The following is a 19,696-nucleotide window of genomic DNA, read 5'->3' on the forward strand; positions in this document are numbered from 1 at the left end:
CTGATTCCCCACCTCTGATTCCCCATATCTGATTCCCAGCCTCTGTTTCCCCGCCTCTGATTCCCCGCCTCTGTTTCCCCATATCTGATTCCCGGCCTCTGATTCCCCGCCTCTGATTCCCCGCCTCTGATTCCCTGCCTCTGATTCCCAACCTCCGATTCCGCACATCTGATTCCCTGCCTCTGATTCCCCGCCTCTGATTCCCCGCCTCTGATTCCCTGCCTCTGATTCCCAACCTCTGATTCCCCACCTCTGATTCCCCGTGTTTGATTCCCCGCCTCTGTTTCCCCGCCTCTGATTCCCCGCCTCTGATTCCCCAACTCTAATTCCCTGCCTCTGATTCCCCATATCTGATTCCCCGCCTCTGTTTCCCCGCCTCTGATTCCCCGCCCCTGTTTCCCCATATCTGATTCCCTGCCTCTGATTCCCCAACTTTGATTCCCAGCCTCTGATTCCCCAGCTCTGATTCCCCGCCTCTGATTCCCCGTGTTTGATTCCCTGCCTCTGATTCCCCGCCTCTGATTACCCATCTCTGATTCACCACCTTTGATTCGCCACCTCTGATTCCCCATATCTGATTCCCCACCTCTGTTTTCCCGCCTCTGATTCCCCGCCTCTGATACTCCATATCTCATTCCCCGCCTCTGAATCCCCATCTCTGATTCCCGGACTCTGATTCCCCACCTCTGATTCCCGGCCTCTTATTCCCAGCATCTGATTCCAGGCCTCTGATTCCTGGCCTCTGACTCCCCGCTTCTGATTCTGATTCCCTGCCTCTGATTCCCCATCTCTGATTCCGCACATCTGATTACCTGCCTCTGATTCCCCACCTCTGATTCCCCATATCTGATTCCCCGCCTCTGATTCCCCGCATCCGATTCCCCATATCTGATTCCCCGCCTCTGTTTCCCCGCCCCTGATTCCCCGCCTCTGTTTCCCCATATCTGATTCCCCGCATCTGATTCCCAACTATGATTCCCCGCCTCTGATTCCCCAGCTCTGATTCCCTGCCTCTGATTCCCCGCGTTCTATTCCCTGCCTCTGATTCCCCGCCTGTGATTCCCCATCTCTGATAAACCACCTCTGATTCCCCACCACTGATTCCCCATATCTAATTCCCCTCCTCTGTTTGCCCGCCTCTGATTCCCCACCTCTGATTCCCCATATCTAATTCCCCGCCTCTGTTTGCCCGCCTCTGATTCCCCGCCTCTGTTTCCCCATATCTGATTCCCCGCCTCTGAATCCCCAACTCTGATTCCCTGCCTCTGATTCCCCATCTCTGATTCCCCATCTCTGATTCCCCAATTCTGATTCCCCTCCTCTGATTCCCCGTGTTTGATTCCCTGCCTCTGATTCCCGGCCTCTGATTCCCCATCTCTGATTCACCGCCTTTGATTCGCCACCTCTGATTCGCCATATCTGATTCCCCGCCTCTGTTTCCCCGCCTCTGATTCCCCGCCTCTGATTCCCCATATCTCATTCCCCGCCTCTGAATCCCCATCTCTGATTCCCGGACTCTGATTCCCCACCTCTGATTTCCGGCCTCTTATTCCCGGCATCTGATTCCGGCCTCTGATTCCCGGCCTCTGATTCCCTGATTCTGATTCTGATTCCCTGCCTTTGATTCCCCATCTCTGATTCCGCACATCTGATTCCCTGCCTCTGATTCCCCATCTCTGATTCCCCGCCTCTGATTCCCCAACTCTGATTCCCCACCTCTGATTCCCCAGCTCTGATTCCCAACCTCTGATTCCCCACCTCTGATTCCCCGTGTTTGATTCCCCGCCTCTGTTTCCCCGCCTCTGATGCCCCGCCTCTGATTCCCCAACTCTAATTCCCCGCCTCTGATTCCCCATATCTGATTCCCCGCCTCTGTTTCCCCGCCTCTAATTCCCCGCCCCTGTTTCCCCATATCAGATTCCCTGCCTCTGATTCCCCAACTTTGATTCCCAGCCTCTGATTCCCCAGCTCTGATTCCCCGCCTCTGATTCCCCGTGTTTGATTCCCTGCCTCTGATTCCCCGCCTCTGATTCCCCATCTCTGATTCACCACCTTTGATTCGCCACCTCTGATTCCCCATATCTGATTCCCCACCTCTGTTTTCCCGCCTCTGATTCCCCGCCTCTGATTCTCCATATCTCATTCCCCGCCTCTGAATCCCCATCTCTGATTCCCGGACTCTGATTCCCCACCTCTGATTCCCGGCCTCTTATTCCCAGCATCTGATTCCAGGCCTCTGATTCCCGGCCTCTGACTCCCCGCTTCTGATTCTGATTCCCTGCCTCTGATTCCCCATCTCTGATTCCGCACATCTGATTACCTGCCTCTGATTCCCCACCTCTGATTCCCCATATCTGATTCCCCGCCTCTGATTCCCCGCATCCGATTCCCCATATCTGATTCCCCGCCTCTGTTTCCCCGCCCCTGATTCCCCGCCTCTGTTTCCCCATATCTGATTCCCCGCCTCTGATTCCCAACTATGATTCCCGCCTCTGATTCCCCAGCTCTGATTCCCTGCCTCTGATTCCCCGCGTTCTATTCCCTGCCTCTGATTCCCCGCCTGTGATTCCCCATCTCTGATAAACCACCTCTGATTCCCCACCACTGATTCCCCATATCTAATTCCCCGCCTCTGTTTGCCCGCCTCTGATTCCCCACCTCTGATTCCCCATATCTAATTCCCCGCCTCTGTTTGCCCACCTCTGATTCCCCGCCTCTGTTTCCCCATATCTGATTCCCCGCCTCTGAATCCCCAACTCTGATTCCCTGCCTCTGATTCCCCAGCTCTGATTCCCCGCCTTTGATTCCCCCGTCTGATTCCCAGCCTCTGAAACCCCGTGTCTGATTTCTTGCCTCTGATTCCCCGCCTCTGATTCCCCATCTCTGATTCACAGCCTCTGATTCCCCACCTCTGATTCCCCATCTCTGATTCCGCACATCTGATTCCCTGCCTCTGATTCCCCGACTCTGATCCCCACCTCTGATTCCCCAGCTCTGATTCCCCGCCTCTGATTCCCCAACTCTGATTCCCCGCCTCTGATTCCCCAGCTCTGATTCCCCGCCTCTGATTCCCCGTGTTTGATTCCCTGCCTCTGATTCCACGCCTCTGATTCCCCATCTCTGATTCATCGCCTTTGATTCGCCACCTCTGATTCCCCATATCTGATTCCTCGCCTCTGTTTCCCCGCCTCTGATTCCCCGCCTCTGATTCCCCATATCTCATTCCCTGCCTCTGATTCCCCATCTCTGATTCCCGGACTCTGATTCCCCACCTCTGATTCCCGGCCTCTTATTCCCGGCATCTGATTCCGGCCTCTGATTCCCCACCTCTGATTCCCCATATCTGATTCCCCACCTCTGTTTCCCGGCCTCTGATTCCCCGCTTCTGATTCTGAATCCCTGCCTCTGATTCCCCATCTCTGATTCCGCACATCTGATTCCCTGCCTCTGATTCCCCACCTCTGATTCCCCATATCTGATTTCCCGCCTCTGTTTCCCCGCCTCTGATTCCCCGCCTCTGTTTCCCCATATCTAATTCCCAACCTCTGATGCCCCAACTCTGATTCCCTGCCTCTGATTCCCCGCGTTCTATTCCCTGCCTCTGATTCCCCGCCTGTGATTCCCCATCTCTGATTCACCACCTCTGATTCCCCACCTCTGATTCCCCATATCTAATTCCCCGCCTCTGTTTGCCCGACTCTGATTCCCCGCCTCTGTTTCCCCATATCTGATTCCCCGCCTCTGAATCCCCAACTCTGATTCCCTGCCTCTGATTCCCCAGCTCTGATTCCCCGCCTTTGATTCCCCCGTCTGATTCCCAGCCTCTGAAACCCCGTGTCTGATTTCTTGCCTCTGATTCCCCGCCTCTGATTCCCCATCTCTGATTCACAGCCTCTGATTCCCCACCTCTGATTCCCCATCTCTGATTCCGCACATCTGATTCCCTGCCTCTGATTCCACGACTCTGATCCCCACCTCTGATTCCGCAGCTCTGATTCCCCGCCTCTGATTCCCCAACTCTGATTCCACGCCTCTGATTCCCCAGCTCTGATTCCCCGCCTCTGATTCCCCGTGTTTGATCCCCTGCCTCTGATTCCCCGACTCTGATCCCCACCTCTGATTCCGCAGCTCTGATTCCCCGCCTCTGATTCCCCAACTCTGATTCCCCGCCTCTGATTCCCCAACTCTGATTCCCTGCCTCTGATTCCCCAGCTTCATTCCCCGCCTTTGATTCCCCCCGTCTGATTCCCAGCCTCTGAATCCCCGTGTCTGATAACCTGCCTCTGATTCCCCGCCTCTGATTCCCCATCTCAGATTCACCGCCTCTGATTCCCCACCTCTGATTCCCCATCTCTGATTCCGCACATCCGACTCCCTGCCTCTGATTCCCCGACTCTGATTCCCCACCTCTGATTCCCCAGCTCTGATTCCCCGCCTCTGATTCCCCAACTCTGATTCCCCGCCTCTGAATCCACAGCTCTGATTCCCCGCCTCTGATTCCCCGTGTTTGATCCCCTGCCTCTGATTCCCCGCCTCTGATTCCCCATCTCTGATTCACCGCCTTTGATTCGCCACCTCTGATTCCCCATCTCTGATTCACCGCCTTTGATTCGCCACCTCTGATTCCCCATATCTGATTCCCCGCCTCTGATTCCCCATATCTCATTCCCCGCCTCTGATTCGCCAGCTATGATTCCCCGCCTCTGATTCCCCGCGTCTGATTCCCTGCCTCTGATTCCCCGCCTCTGATTCCACATCTCTGATTCACCACCTCTGATTCCACGCGTCTGATTCCCCGCCTCTGATTCCCCATCTCTGATTCCCCATCTCTGATTCCCCAATTCTGATTCCCCGCCTCTGATTCCCCAGCTCTGATTCCTCGCCTCTGATTCCCTTCCTTTGATTCCCAACCTCTGATTCCCCAACTCTGATTTCCCATATTGATTCCCTGCGTCTGATTCCCCACCTCTGATTTCCCACATTGATTCCCTGCGTCTGATTCCCCGCCTCTGATTCCCCAACTCTGATTCCCCGCCTCTGATTCCCCAGCTCTGATTCCCCGCATCTGATTCCCCGTGTTTGATTCCCTGCCTCTGATTCCCCACCTCTGATTCCCCATATCTGATTCCCCGCCACTGTTTCCCCACCTTTGATTCCCCGCCTCTGTTTCCCAATATCTAAGTCCCCGCCTCTGATTCCCCAACTCTGATTCCCCACCTCTGATTCCCCAACTCTGATTCCCCGCCTCTGATTCCCCAGCTCTGATTCCCCGCCTCTGATTCCCCGTGTTTGATCCCCTGCCTCTGATTCCCCGCCTCTGATTCCCCATCTCTGATTCACCGCCTTTGATTCGCCACCTCTGATTCCCCATATCTGATTCCTCGCCTCTGTTTCCCCGCCTCTGATTCCCCGCCTCTGATTCCCCATATCTCATTCCCCGCCTCTGATTCCCCATCTCTGATTCCCGGACTCTGATTCCCCACCTCTGATTCACGGCCTCTTATTCCTGGCATCTGATTCCGGCCTCTGATTCCCGGCCTCTGATTCCCTGCTTCTGATTCCCCATCTCTGATTCCGCAAATCTAATTCCTTGCCTCTGATTCCCCACCTCTGATTCCCCATATCTGATTCCCCGCCTCTGTTTCCCCGCCTCTGATTCCCCGCCTCTGTTTCCCCATATCTAAGTCCCCGCCTCTGATTCCCCAACTTTGATTCCCCACCTCTGATTCCCCAGCTCTGATTCCCCGCCTCTGATTCCCCGCATCTGATTCCATGCATCTGATTCCCAGCCTCTGATTCCCAGCCTCTGATTCCCAACCTCTGATTCCCCACCTCTGATTCCCCATATCTGATACCACGCCTCTGTTTCCCCGCCTCTGATTCCCCGCCTCTGTTTCCCCATATCTTATCCCCGCCACTATTTGCCCGCATCTGATTCCCCGCCTCTGTTTCCCCATATCTGATTCCCCGCCTCTGAATCCCCAACTCTGATTCCCTGCCTCTAATTTCCCAGCTCTGATTCCCCGCCTCTGATTCCCCGCGTCTGATTACCGGCCTCTGATTCCCCGCCTCTGATTCCCCATCTCTGATTCACAACCTCTGATTCCCCACCTCTGATACCCCATATCTGATTCCCCGCCTCTGTTTCCCCGCCTCTGATTCCCCACCTCTGATTCCCAATATCTGATTCCCCGCCTCTGATTCCCCACCTCTGATTCCCCGCCTCTGATTCGCCAGCTATGATTCCCCGCCTCTGATTCCCCGTGTTTGATTCTCTGCCTCTGATTCCCGGCCTCTGATTCCCCAACTCTGATTCACCGCCTTTGATTCGCCACCTCTGATTCCCCATATCTGATTCCCCGCCTCTGTTTCCCCGCCTCTGATTCCCCGCCTCTGATTCCCCATATCTCATTCCCCGCCTCTGAATCCCCATCTCTGATTCCCGGACTCTGATTCCCCACCTCTGACTCCCTGCTACTGATTTTGATTCCCTGCCTTTGATTCCCCATCTCTGATTCCGCACATCTGATTCCCTGCCTCTGATTCCCCATCTCTGATTCCCCATATCTGATTCCCCGCTTCTGTTTCCCCGCCTCTGATTCCCCGCCTCTGTTTCCCAATATCTAAGTCCCCGCCTCTGATTCCACAACTCTAATTCCCCACCTCTGATTCCCCAGCTCTGATTCCCCGCCTCTGATTCCCCGCATCTGATTCCCTGCATCTGATTCCAAGCCTCTTATTCCCTGCCTCTGATTCCCAACCTCTGATACCCCACCTCTGATTCCCCATATCTGATTCCCAGCCTCTGTTTCCCCGCCTCTGATTCCCCGCCTCTGTTTCCCCATATCTGATTCCCGGCCTCTGGTTCCCCGCCTCTGATTCCCCGCCTCTGATTCCCTGCCTCTGATTCCCCATCTCCGATTCCGCACATCTGATTCCCTGCCTCTGATTCCCCGCCTCTGATTCCCCGCCTCTGATTCCCTGCCTCTGATTCCCAACCTCTGATTCCCCACCTCTGATTCCCCGTGTTTGATTCCCCGCCTCTGTTTCCCCGCCTCTGATTCCCCGCCTCTGATTCCCCAACTCTAATTCCCCGCCTCTGATTCCCCATATCTGATTCCCCGCCTCTGTTTCCCCGCCTCTGATTCCCCACCCCTGTTTCCCCATATCTGATTCCCTGCCTCTGATTCCCCGCCTCTGATTCCCCATATCTCATTCCCCGCCTCTGAATCCCCATCTCTGATTCCCGGACTCTGATTCCCCACCTCTGATTCCCTGCTACTGATTTTGATTCCCTGCCTTTGATTCCCCATCTCTGATTCCGCACATCTGATTCCCTGCCTCTGATTCCCCATCTCTGATTCCCCATATCTGATTCCCCGCTTCTGTTTCCCCGCCTCTGATTCCCCGCCTCTGTTTCCCAATATCTAAGTCCCCGCCTCTGATTCCACAACTCTAATTCCCCACCTCTGATTCCCCAGCTCTGATTCCCCGCCTCTGATTCCCCGCATCTGATTCCCTGCATCTGATTCCAAGCCTCTTATTCCCTGCCTCTGATTCCCAACCTCTGATTCCCCACCTCTGATTCCCCATATCTGATTCCCAGCCTCTGTTTCCCCGCCTCTGATTCCCCGCCTCTGTTTCCCCATATCTGATTCCCGGCCTCTGGTTCCCCGCCTCTGATTCCCCGCCTCTGATTCCCTGCCTCTGATTCCCCATCTCCGATTCCGCACATCTGATTCCCTGCCTCTGATTCCCCGCCTCTGATTCCCCGCCTCTGATTCCCTGCCTCTGATTCCCAACCTCTGATTCCCCACCTCTGATTCCCCGTGTTTGATTCCCCGCCTCTGTTTCCCCGCCTCTGATTCCCCGCCTCTGATTCCCCAACTCTAATTCCCCGCCTCTGATTCCCCATATCTGATTCCCCGCCTCTGTTTCCCCGCCTCTGATTCCCCACCCCTGTTTCCCCATATCTGATTCCCTGCCTCTGATTCCCCAACTTTGATTCCAGGCATCTGATTCCCCAGCTCTGATTCCCCGCCTCTGATTCCCCGCATCTGATTCCCTGCATCTGATTCCAAGCCTCTGATTCCCTGCCTCTGATTCCCAACCTCTGATTCCCCACCTCTGATTCCCCATATCTGATCCCCAGCCTCTGTTTCCCCGCCTCTGTTTCCCCATATCTGATTCCCGGCCTCTGATTCCCCGCCTCTGATTCCCCGCCTCTGATTCCCTGCCTCTGATTCCCCATCTCTGATTCCGCACATCTGATTCCCTGCCTCTGATTCCCCGCCTCTGATTCCCCGCCTCTGATTCCCTGCATCTGATTCCCAACCTCTGATTCCCCACCTCTGATTCCCCGTGTTTGATTCCCCGCCTCTGTTTCCCCGCCTCTGATTCCCCGCCTCTGATTCCCCAACTCTAATTCCCCGCCTCTGATTCCCCATATCTGATTCCCTGCCTCTGTTTCCCCGCCTCTGATTCCCCGCCCCTGTTTCCCCATATCTGATTCCCTGCCTCTGATTCCCCAACTTTGATTCCCAGCCTCTGATTCCCCAGCTCTGATTCCCCGCCTCTGATTCCCCGTGTTTGATTCCCTGCCTCTGATTCCCCGCCTGTGATTCCCCAACTCTAATTCCCCGCCTCTGATTCCCCATATCTGATTCCCTGCCTCTGTTTCCCCGCCTCTGATTCCCCGCCTCTGTTTCCCCGCCTCTGATTCCCCACCTCTGATTCCCAATATCTGATTCCCCGCCTCTGATTTCTTGCCTCTGATTCCCAACCTCTGATTCCCCACCTCTGATTCCCCGTGTTTGATTCCCCGCCTCTGTTTCCCCGCCTCTGATTCCCCGCCTCTGATTCCCCAACTCTAATTCCCCGCCTCTGATTCCCCATATCTGATTCCCCGCCTCTGTTTCCCCGCCTCTGATTCCCCACCCCTGTTTCCCCATATCTGATTCCCTGCCTCTGATTCCCCAACTTTGATTCCAGGCATCTGATTCCCCAGCTCTGATTCCCCGCCTCTGATTCCCCGCATCTGATTCCCTGCATCTGATTCCAAGCCTCTGATTCCCTGCCTCTGATTCCCAACCTCTGATTCCCCACCTCTGATTCCCCATATCTGATCCCCAGCCTCTGTTTCCCCGCCTCTGTTTCCCCATATCTGATTCCCGGCCTCTGATTCCCCGCCTCTGATTCCCCGCCTCTGATTCCCTGCCTCTGATTCCCCATCTCTGATTCCGCACATCTGATTCCCTGCCTCTGATTCCCCGCCTCTGATTCCCCGCCTCTGATTCCCTGCATCTGATTCCCAACCTCTGATTCCCCACCTCTGATTCCCCGTGTTTGATTCCCCGCCTCTGTTTCCCCGCCTCTGATTCCCCGCCTCTGATTCCCCAACTCTAATTCCCCGCCTCTGATTCCCCATATCTGATTCCCTGCCTCTGTTTCCCCGCCTCTGATTCCCCGCCCCTGTTTCCCCATATCTGATTCCCTGCCTCTGATTCCCCAACTTTGATTCCCAGCCTCTGATTCCCCAGCTCTGATTCCCCGCCTCTGATTCCCCGTGTTTGATTCCCTGCCTCTGATTCCCCGCCTCTGATTCCCCAACTCTAATTCCCCGCCTCTGATTCCCCATATCTGATTCCCTGCCTCTGTTTCCCCGCCTCTGATTCCCCGCCTCTGTTTCCCCGCCTCTGATTCCCCACCTCTGATTCCCAATATCTGATTCCCCGCCTCTGATTCCCCACCTCTGATTCCCCACCTCTGATTCGCCAGCTATGATTCCCCGCCTCCTATTCCCCGCGTCTGATTCCCTGCCTCTGATTCCCCGCCTCTGATTCCACATCTCTGATTCACCACCTCTGATTCCCCGCGTCTGATTCCCAGCCTCTGATTCCCGGCCTCTGATTCCCCATCTCTGATTCACCGCCTTTGATTCGCCACCTCTGATTCACCATATCTGATTCCCCGCCTCTGTTTCCCCGCCTCTGATTCCACGCCTCTGATTCCCCATATCTCATTCCCCGCCTCTGAATCCCCATCTCTGATTCCCGGACTCTGATTCCCCACCTCTGATTTCCGGCCTCTTATTCCCGGCATCTGATTCCGGCCTCTGATTCCCGGCCTCTGATACCCTGCTTCTGATTCTGATTCCCTGCCTTTGATTCCCCATCTCTGATTCCGCACATCTGATTCCCTGCCTCTGATTCCCCATCTCTGATTCCCCATATCTGATTCCCCGCCTCTGATTCCCTGCCTCTGTTTCCCAATATCTAAGTCCCCGCCTCTGATTCCCCAACTCTGATTCCCCACCTCTGATTCCCCAGCTCTGATTCCCCGCCTCTGATTCCCCGCATCTGATTCCCTGCATCTGATTCCAAGCCTCTGATTCCCTGCCTCTGATTCCCAACCTCTGATTCCCCACCTCTGATTCCCCATATCTGATTCCCAGCCTCTGTTTCCCCGCCTCTGATTCCCCGCCTCTGTTTCCCCATATCTGATTCCCGGCCTCTGATTCCCCGCCTCTGATTCCCCGCCTCTGATTCCTTATCTCCGATTCCGCACATCTGATTCCCTGCCTCTGATTCCCCGCCTCTGATTCCCCGCCTCTGATTCCCTGCCTCTGATTCCCAACCTCTGATTCCCCACCTCTGATTCCCCGTGTTTGATTCCCCGCCTCTGTTTCCCCGCCTCTGATTCCCCGCCTCTGATTCCCCAACTGTAATTCCCCGCCTCTGATTCCCCATATCTGATTCCCCACCTCTGTTTCCCCGCCTCTGATTCCCCGCCCCTGTTTCCCCATATCTGATTCCCTGCCTCTGATTCCCCAACTTTGATTCCCAGCCTCTGATTCCCCAGCTCTGATTCCCCGCCTCTGATTCCCCGTGTTTGATTCCCTGCCTCTGATTCCCCGCCTCTGATTACCCATCTCTGATTCACCACCTTTGATTCGCCACCTCTGATTCCCCATATCTGATTCCCCACCTCTGTTTTCCCGCCTCTGATTCCCCGCCTCTGATTCTCCATATCTCATTCCCCGCCTCTGAATCCCCATCTCTGATTCCCGGACTCTGATTCCCCACCTCTGATTCCCGGCCTCTTATTCCCAGCATCTGATTCCAGGCCTCTGATTCCCGGCCTCTGACTCCCCGCTTCTGATTCTGATTCCCTGCCTCTGATTCCCCATCTCTGATTCCGCACATCTGATTACCTGCCTCTGATTCCCCACCTCTGATTCCCCATATCTGATTCCCCGCCTCTGATTCCCCGCATCCGATTCCCCATATCTGATTCCCCGCCTCTGTTTCCCCGCCCCTGATTCCCCGCCTCTGTTTCCCCATATCTGATTCCCCGCCTCTGATTCCCAACTATGATTCCCCGCCTCTGATTCCCCAGCTCTGATTCCCTGCCTCTGATTCCCCGCGTTCTATTCCCTGCCTCTGATTCCCCGCCTGTGATTCCCCATCTCTGATAAACCACCTCTGATTCCCCACCACTGATTCCCCATATCTAATTCTCCTCCTCTGTTTGCCCGCCTCTGATTCCCCACCTCTGATTCCCCATATCTAATTCCCCGCCTCTGTTTGCCCGCCTCTGATTCCCCGCCTCTGTTTCCCCATATCTGATTCCCCGCCTCTGAATCCCCAACTCTGATTCCCTGCCTCTGATTCCCCAGCTCTGATTCCCCGCCTTTGATTCCCCCGTCTGATTCCCAGCCTCTGAAACCCCGTGTCTGATTTCTTGCCTCTGATTCCCCGCCTCTGATTCCCCATCTCTGATTCACAGCCTCTGATTCCCCACCTCTGATTCCCCATCTCTGATTCCGCACATCTGATTCCCTGCCTCTGATTCCCCGACTCTGATCCCCACCTCTGATTCCCCAGCTCTGATTCCCCGCCTCTGATTCCCCAACTCTGATTCCCCGCCTCTGATTCCCCAGCTCTGATTCCCCGCCTCTGATTCCCCGTGTTTGATTCCCTGCCTCTGATTCCACGCCTCTGATTCCCCATCTCTGATTCATCGCCTTTGATTCGCCACCTCTGATTCCCCATATCTGATTCCTCGCCTCTGTTTCCCCGCCTCTGATTCCCCGCCTCTGATTCCCCATATCTCATTCCCCGCCTCTGATTACCCATCTCTGATTCCCGGACTCTGATTCCCCACCTCTGATTCTAGGCCTCTTATTCCCGGCATCTGATTCCGGCCTCTGATTCCCCACCTCTGATTCCCCATATCTGATTCCCCACCTCTGTTTCCCGGCCTCTGATTCCCCGCTTCTGATTCTGAATCCCTGCCTCTGATTCCCCATCTCTGATTCCGCACATCTGATTCCCTGCCTCTGATTCCCCACCTCTGATTCCCCATATCTGATTTCCCGCCTCTGTTTCCCCGCCTCTGATTCCCCGCCTCAGTTTCCCCATATCTAATTCCAAACCTCTGATGCCCCAACTCTGATTCCCAGCCTCTGATTCCCCGCGTTCTATTCCCTGCCTCTGATTCCCCGCCTGTGATTCCCCATCTCTGATTCCGCACATCTGATTCCCTGCCTCTGATTCCCCATCTCTGATTCCCCATATCTGATTCCCCGCCTCTGATTCCCTGCCTCTGTTTCCCAATATCTAAGTCCCCGCCTCTGATTCCCCAACTCTGATTCCCCACCTCTGATTCCCCAGCTCTGATTCCCCGCCTCTGATTCCCCGCATCTGATTCCCTGCATCTGATTCCAAGCCTCTGATTCCCTGCCTCTGATTCCCAACCTCTGATTCCCCACCTCTGATTCCCCATATCTGATTCCCAGCCTCTGTTTCCCCGCCTCTGATTCCCCGCCTCTGTTTCCCCATATCTGATTCCCGGCCTCTGATTCCCCGCCTCTGATTCCCCGCCTCTGATTCCCTATCTCCGATTCCGCACATCTGATTCCCTGCCTCTGATTCCCCGCCTCTGATTCCCCGCCTCTGATTCCCAACTATGATTCCCGCCTCTGATTCCCCAGCTCTGATTCCCTGCCTCTGATTCCCCGCGTTCTATTCCCTGCCTCTGATTCCCCGCCTGTGATTCCCCATCTCTGATAAACCACCTCTGATTCCCCACCACTGATTCCCCATATCTAATTCCCCGCCTCTGTTTGCCCGCCTCTGATTCCCCACCTCTGATTCCCCATATCTAATTCCCCGCCTCTGTTTGCCCACCTCTGATTCCCCGCCTCTGTTTCCCCATATCTGATTCCCCGCCTCTGAATCCCCAACTCTGATTCCCTGCCTCTGATTCCCCAGCTCTGATTCCCCGCCTTTGATTCCCCCGTCTGATTCCCAGCCTCTGAAACCCCGTGTCTGATTTCTTGCCTCTGATTCCCCGCCTCTGATTCCCCATCTCTGATTCACAGCCTCTGATTCCCCACCTCTGATTCCCCATCTCTGATTCCGCACATCTGATTCCCTGCCTCTGATTCCCCGACTCTGATCCCCACCTCTGATTCCCCAGCTCTGATTCCCCGCCTCTGATTCCCCAACTCTGATTCCCCGCCTCTGATTCCCCAGCTCTGATTCCCCGCCTCTGATTCCCCGTGTTTGATTCCCTGCCTCTGATTCCACGCCTCTGATTCCCCATCTCTGATTCATCGCCTTTGATTCGCCACCTCTGATTCCCCATATCTGATTCCTCGCCTCTGTTTCCCCGCCTCTGATTCCCCGCCTCTGATTCCCCATATCTCATTCCCCGCCTCTGATTCCCCATCTCTGATTCCCGGACTCTGATTCCCCACCTCTGATTCCCGGCCTCTTATTCCCGGCATCTGATTCCGGCCTCTGATTCCCCACCTCTGATTCCCCATATCTGATTCCCCACCTCTGTTTCCCGGCCTCTGATTCCCCGCTTCTGATTCTGAATCCCTGCCTCTGATTCCCCATCTCTGATTCCGCACATCTGATTCCCTGCCTCTGATTCCCCACCTCTGATTCCCCATATCTGATTTCCCGCCTCTGTTTCCCCGCCTCTGATTCCCCGCCTCTGTTTCCCCATATCTAATTCCCAACCTCTGATGCCCCAACTCTGATTCCCTGCCTCTGATTCCCCGCGTTCTATTCCCTGCCTCTGATTCCCCGCCTGTGATTCCCCATCTCTGATTCACCACCTCTGATTCCCCACCTCTGATTCCCCATATCTAATTCCCCGCCTCTGTTTGCCCGACTCTGATTCCCCGCCTCTGTTTCCCCATATCTGATTCCCCGCCTCTGAATCCCCAACTCTGATTCCCTGCCTCTGATTCCCCAGCTCTGATTCCCCGCCTTTGATTCCCCCGTCTGATTCCCAGCCTCTGAAACCCCGTGTCTGATTTCTTGCCTCTGATTCCCCGCCTCTGATTCCCCATCTCTGATTCACAGCCTCTGATTCCCCACCTCTGATTCCCCATCTCTGATTCCGCACATCTGATTCCCTGCCTCTGATTCCACGACTCTGATCCCCACCTCTGATTCCGCAGCTCTGATTCCCCGCCTCTGATTCCCCAACTCTGATTCCACGCCTCTGATTCCCCAGCTCTGATTCCCCGCCTCTGATTCCCCGTGTTTGATCCCCTGCCTCTGATTCCCCGACTCTGATCCCCACCTCTGATTCCGCAGCTCTGATTCCCCGCCTCTGATTCCCCAACTCTGATTCCCCGCCTCTGATTCCCCAACTCTGATTCCCTGCCTCTGATTCCCCAGCTTCATTCCCCGCCTTTGATTCCCCCCGTCTGATTCCCAGCCTCTGAATCCCCGTGTCTGATAACCTGCCTCTGATTCCCCGCCTCTGATTCCCCATCTCAGATTCACCGCCTCTGATTCCCCACCTCTGATTCCCCATCTCTGATTCCGCACATCCGACTCCCTGCCTCTGATTCCCCGACTCTGATTCCCCACCTCTGATTCCCCAGCTCTGATTCCCCGCCTCTGATTCCCCAACTCTGATTCCCCGCCTCTGAATCCACAGCTCTGATTCCCCGCCTCTGATTCCCCGTGTTTGATCCCCTGCCTCTGATTCCCCGCCTCTGATTCCCCATCTCTGATTCACCGCCTTTGATTCGCCACCTCTGATTCCCCATCTCTGATTCACCGCCTTTGATTCGCCACCTCTGATTCCCCATATCTGATTCCCCGCCTCTGATTCCCCATATCTCATTCCCCGCCTCTGATTCGCCAGCTATGATTCCCCGCCTCTGATTCCCCGCGTCTGATTCCCTGCCTCTGATTCCCCGCCTCTGATTCCACATCTCTGATTCACCACCTCTGATTCCACGCGTCTGATTCCCCGCCTCTGATTCCCCATCTCTGATTCCCCATCTCTGATTCCCCAATTCTGATTCCCCGCCTCTGATTCCCCAGCTCTGATTCCTCGCCTCTGATTCCCTTCCTTTGATTCCCAACCTCTGATTCCCCAACTCTGATTTCCCATATTGATTCCCTGCGTCTGATTCCCCACCTCTGATTTCCCACATTGATTCCCTGCGTCTGATTCCCCGCCTCTGATTCCCCAACTCTGATTCCCCGCCTCTGATTCCCCAGCTCTGATTCCCCGCATCTGATTCCCCGTGTTTGATTCCCTGCCTCTGATTCCCCACCTCTGATTCCCCATATCTGATTCCCCGCCACTGTTTCCCCACCTTTGATTCCCCGCCTCTGTTTCCCAATATCTAAGTCCCCGCCTCTGATTCCCCAACTCTGATTCCCCACCTCTGATTCCCCAACTCTGATTCCCCGCCTCTGATTCCCCAGCTCTGATTCCCCGCCTCTGATTCCCCGTGTTTGATCCCCTGCCTCTGATTCCCCGCCTCTGATTCCCCATCTCTGATTCACCGCCTTTGATTCGCCACCTCTGATTCCCCATATCTGATTCCTCGCCTCTGTTTCCCCGCCTCTGATTCCCCGCCTCTGATTCCCCATATCTCATTCCCCGCCTCTGATTCCCCATCTCTGATTCCCGGACTCTGATTCCCCACCTCTGATTCACGGCCTCTTATTCCCGGCATCTGATTCCGGCCTCTGATTCCCGGCCTCTGATTCCCTGCTTCTGATTCCCCATCTCTGATTCCGCAAATCTAATTCCTTGCCTCTGATTCCCCACCTCTGATTCCCCATATCTGATTCCCCGCCTCTGTTTCCCCGCCTCTGATTCCCCGCCTCTGTTTCCCCATATCTAAGTCCCCGCCTCTGATTCCCCAACTTTGATTCCCCACCTCTGATTCCCCAGCTCTGATTCCCCGCCTCTGATTCCCCGCATCTGATTCCATGCATCTGATTCCCAGCCTCTGATTCCCAGCCTCTGATTCCCAACCTCTGATTCCCCACCTCTGATTCCCCATATCTGATTCCACGCCTCTGTTTCCCCGCCTCTGATTCCCCGCCTCTGTTTCCCCATATCTTATCCCCGCCACTATTTGCCCGCATCTGATTCCCCGCCTCTGTTTCCCCATATCTGATTCCCCGCCTCTGAATCCCCAACTCTGATTCCCTGCCTCTAATTTCCCAGCTCTGATTCCCCGCCTCTGATTCCCCGCGTCTGATTACCGGCCTCTGATTCCCCGCCTCTGATTCCCCATCTCTGATTCACAACCTCTGATTCCCCACCTCTGATACCCCATATCTGATTCCCCGCCTCTGTTTCCCCGCCTCTGATTCCCCACCTCTGATTCCCAATATCTGATTCCCCGCCTCTGATTCCCCACCTCTGATTCCCCGCCTCTGATTCGCCAGCTATGATTCCCCGCCTCTGATTCCCCGTGTTTGATTCTCTGCCTCTGATTCCCGGCCTCTGATTCCCCAACTCTGATTCACCGCCTTTGATTCGCCACCTCTGATTCCCCATATCTGATTCCCCGCCTCTGTTTCCCCGCCTCTGATTCCCCGCCTCTGATTCCCCATATCTCATTCCCCGCCTCTGAATCCCCATCTCTGATTCCCGGACTCTGATTCCCCACCTCTGATTCCCTGCTACTGATTTTGATTCCCTGCCTTTGATTCCCCATCTCTGATTCCGCACATCTGATTCCCTGCCTCTGATTCCCCATCTCTGATTCCCCATATCTGATTCCCCGCTTCTGTTTCCCCGCCTCTGATTCCCCGCCTCTGTTTCCCAATATCTAAGTCCCCGCCTCTGATTCCACAACTCTAATTCCCCACCTCTGATTCCCCAGCTCTGATTCCCCGCCTCTGATTCCCCGCATCTGATTCCCTGCATCTGATTCCAAGCCTCTTATTCCCTGCCTCTGATTCCCAACCTCTGATTCCCCACCTCTGATTCCCCATATCTGATTCCCAGCCTCTGTTTCCCCGCCTCTGATTCCCCGCCTCTGTTTCCCCATATCTGATTCCCGGCCTCTGGTTCCCCGCCTCTGATTCCCCGCCTCTGATTCCCTGCCTCTGATTCCCCATCTCCGATTCCGCACATCTGATTCCCTGCCTCTGATTCCCCGCCTCTGATTCCCCGCCTCTGATTCCCTGCCTCTGATTCCCAACCTCTGATTCCCCACCTCTGATTCCCCGTGTTTGATTCCCCGCCTCTGTTTCCCCGCCTCTGATTCCCCGCCTCTGATTCCCCAACTCTAATTCCCCGCCTCTGATTCCCCATATCTGATTCCCCGCCTCTGTTTCCCCGCCTCTGATTCCCCACCCCTGTTTCCCCATATCTGATTCCCTGCCTCTGATTCCCCGCCTCTGATTCCCCATATCTCATTCCCCGCCTCTGAATCCCCATCTCTGATTCCCGGACTCTGATTCCCCACCTCTGATTCCCTGCTACTGATTTTGATTCCCTGCCTTTGATTCCCCATCTCTGATTCCGCACATCTGATTCCCTGCCTCTGATTCCCCATCTCTGATTCCCCATATCTGATTCCCCGCTTCTGTTTCCCCGCCTCTGATTCCCCGCCTCTATTTCCCAATATCTAAGTCCCCGCCTCTGATTCCACAACTCTAATTCCCCACCTCTGATTCCCCAGCTCTGATTCCCCGCCTCTGATTCCCCGCATCTGATTCCCTGCATCTGATTCCAAGCCTCTTATTCCCTGCCTCTGATTCCCAACCTCTGATTCCCCACCTCTGATTCCCCATATCTGATTCCCAGCCTCTGTTTCCCCGCCTCTGATTCCCCGCCTCTGTTTCCCCATATCTGATTCCCGGACTCTGGTTCCCCGCCTCTGATTCCCCGCCTCTGATTCCCTGCCTCTGATTCCCCATCTCCGATTCCGCACATCTGATTCCCTGCCTCTGATTCCCCGCCTCTGATTCCCCGCCTCTGATTCCCTGCCTCTGATTCCCAACCTCTGATTCCCCACCTCTGATTCCCCGTGTTTGATTCCCCGCCTCTGTTTCCCCGCCTCTGATTCCCCGCCTCTGATTCCCCAACTCTAATTCCCCGCCTCTGATTCCCCATATCTGATTCCCCGCCTCTGTTTCCCCGCCTCTGATTCCCCACCCCTGTTTCCCCATATCTGATTCCCTGCCTCTGATTCCCCAACTTTGATTCCAGGCATCTGATTCCCCAGCTCTGATTCCCCGCCTCTGATTCCCCGCATCTGATTCCCTGCATCTGATTCCAAGCCTCTGATTCCCTGCCTCTGATTCCCAACCTCTGATTCCCCACCTCTGATTCCCCATATCTGATCCCCAGCCTCTGTTTCCCCGCCTCTGTTTCCCCATATCTGATTCCCGGCCTCTGATTCCCCGCCTCTGATTCCCCGCCTCTGATTCCCTGCCTCTGATTCCCCATCTCTGATTCCGCACATCTGATTCCCTGCCTCTGATTCCCCGCCTCTGATTCCCCGCCTCTGATTCCCTGCATCTGATTCCCAACCTCTGATTCCCCACCTCTGATTCCCCGTGTTTGATTCCCCGCCTCTGTTTCCCCGCCTCTGATTCCCCGCCTCTGATTCCCCAACTCTAATTCCCCGCCTCTGATTCCCCATATCTGATTCCCTGCCTCTGTTTCCCCGCCTCTGATTCCCCGCCCCTGTTTCCCCATATCTGATTCCCTGCCTCTGATTCCCCAACTTTGATTCCCAGCCTCTGATTCCCCAGCTCTGATTCCCCGCCTCTGATTCCCCGTGTTTGATTCCCTGCCTCTGATTCCCCGCCTCTGATTCCCCAACTCTAATTCCCCGCCTCTGATTCCCCATATCTGATTCCCTGCCTCTGTTTCCCCGCCTCTGATTCCCCGCCTCTGTTTCCCCGCCTCTGATTCCCCACCTCTGATTCCCAATATCTGATTCCCCGCCTCTGATTCCCTGCCTCTGATTCCCAACCTCTGATTCCCCACCTCTGATTCCCCGTGTTTGATTCCCCGCCTCTGTTTCCCCGCCTCTGATTCCCCGCCTCTGATTCCCCAACTCTAATTCCCCGCCTCTGATTCCCCATATCTGATTCCCAGCCTCTGTTTCCCCGCCTCTGATTCCCCACCCCTGTTTCCCCATATCTGATTCCCTGCCTCTGATTCCCCAACTTTGATTCCAGGCATCTGATTCCCCAGCTCTGATTCCCCGCCTCTGATTCCCCGCATCTGATTCCCTGCATCTGATTCCAAGCCTCTGATTCCCTGCCTCTGATTCCCAACCTCTGATTCCCCACCTCTGATTCCCCATATCTGATCCCCAGCCTCTGTTTCCCCGCCTCTGTTTCCCCATATCTGATTCCCGGCCTCTGATTCCCCGCCTCTGATTCCCCGCCTC

The sequence above is a fragment of the Narcine bancroftii genome, chromosome 7, assembly GCF_036971445.1.
Source record: "Narcine bancroftii isolate sNarBan1 chromosome 7, sNarBan1.hap1, whole genome shotgun sequence".
Classification (NCBI taxonomy): domain Eukaryota; kingdom Metazoa; phylum Chordata; class Chondrichthyes; order Torpediniformes; family Narcinidae; genus Narcine; species Narcine bancroftii.